The sequence below is a fragment of the Octodon degus genome, unplaced genomic scaffold, assembly GCF_000260255.1.
Source record: "Octodon degus isolate 3935 unplaced genomic scaffold, OctDeg1.0 scaffold00099, whole genome shotgun sequence".
Classification (NCBI taxonomy): Eukaryota; Metazoa; Chordata; class Mammalia; order Rodentia; family Octodontidae; genus Octodon; species Octodon degus.
The window spans coordinates 8,765,172-8,766,897 of NW_004524675.1; the positions used below are offsets into that span (position 1 = coordinate 8,765,172).

At 45.4% G+C, this 1,726-nt stretch overlaps 1 pseudogene; it reads right to left on the reverse strand.

Annotated features, from left to right (window-relative positions):
- The window catches only part of LOC101575608, a 14,633-nt pseudogene extending 13,534 nt beyond the window's left edge, over positions 1-1,099 (reverse strand).
- Between the last annotated feature and the right edge of the window lie 627 nt (positions 1,100-1,726).

Genomic DNA, 1,726 nt, shown 5'->3' on the forward strand with positions numbered 1-1,726 from the left:
CTCCTCCTCTTCTTCCTCCTCCTCTTTTTAATAAAATCTCTACCCAAACTATGAGTACTTTTAATCTTCCCCAGCTCCCCAGACTAGGCTTCATCTTCAGACCCTTTGTCTCCAGACTTCTTGGGTGGAGGCCTTGCTGAAGTCTTCTTCTCTGGAAGGCTTTTGAGTTTTTTTTTGTTTTGTTTTTGTTTTTGTTTTTTCAGAACCGGGGTTTGAACTCAGACCCCTGCACTTGCCGGGCAAGCACTTATTCTATTGAGCCATCTCCCCGGCCCCAGGCTTTTGGGTTTTTATCTTCTTTGGGAGAAGGAGTCTTTTCCTTTGATGCCTTGGAAGCTGTGGGGCAACCCACTTTCGCTTTGCCTTTCACTGGATTCGGTGTCACTGTAGCCTTTAGCCTCTGTTTGGGCATTTTCTTTTCTTTTTGCTCAGGTTTGGATTTCTTAACCATCTTTTCATTTTTCTTTTTTGAACGTGCCGTACTCACTGTCATCATCATCTTCCATTAGGAAATCATTACTGCCAGAATCTTTCTCCTGGAATGGGGCCTCATCCTCTTCCTCTTGCTCCTCCTCACTGCCCGCATCTTCCATCAGCATCTCTCTGTTTGGAGGCTGCTTTAGATGCTGCCTGCTGCTGTTGGCACTCATTTTTATGATGTTTTTCATCTTCACTGTCCTCTGCTGAATGAGAATCATCCTTCTCAGTCTTCACATCTTTTTCTTCTGAGTCTTCACTGTCTTCCTGTGAATTCTTTCCGGACCGCCTCTTATTTTTAGCTTCTCGGGGAGATGATCAGGTTTTCTTAGTGGGAAGACCTGAATCTCTTCCATAATCTTCATGTGCATCATCAGACTCCTAAAACTGAATAATCAGCGACCTTCCTATTTCTGAAAGGCCGAGACACATTTGCTGCCGAAACAGGACCGAGTCGAGAAGCCAAAGACCAGGCCTTCCACCCCCACCTCGCACTCAGCACCTCTGCCCCCTGACCCCGAACTTCGGCCGATGGGGCTGCTGTCACCGAACCCCAACCTGCTAGCTTCTCAATCTCCGCCACTCCTTGGTTCTGGGTCCCTGGACCAGACGAGCCTGCCATTCCTCTGTCTCTTCAAAATGGATGAATGAGGGTCTCTGTTAATAAGCTACCTGTGACTGTTAATGCAGATCCTTCTTCCAGTCTTGACGTTATTAGGATGTCCTCTCCCTTTTCAGAATCTTAGTTTTTTTGGTGCTGTTATATTCATGATCTCTTACTTGTAAGCGTGAAGGCCTCTCCTTCTATAAGAAGAAATGTTTCATTTAAGTCTACTTTCAATTACTTTGAGTAGTCCGGTGCTTCAGTTTTATACTAATGTGTAATAAAACGCCTCAAAACATAGTGACTTAAGACAGTATTTTTGCAATGCTCCTAGGTGGGGGTTTGCGGGGGTGACTAGAGCAAGTTGTCATGATAATCAGCAGTGGGTTAGACTGTTCCCTGCTGCTGTGCATTAACCTCTTCTCCTCCTCCTCCTCCTCCTCCTCCTCCACGTGCTTCTGCCTTGCTGCCCTGTCTTGGAGTCAACCAACTGTACCATGAAATCTCTGTGAGTTCATGAAGTTTCACTATTTGTTTCTGATTACCCCCCCCCCCACATTAGGTCTTAGTATACCTGTCATTTATTGTGTCACTGTCAGTGAGAGTAGCAAGTTCTTAATCTTTTTAAAATCAATCTCTCTCTCT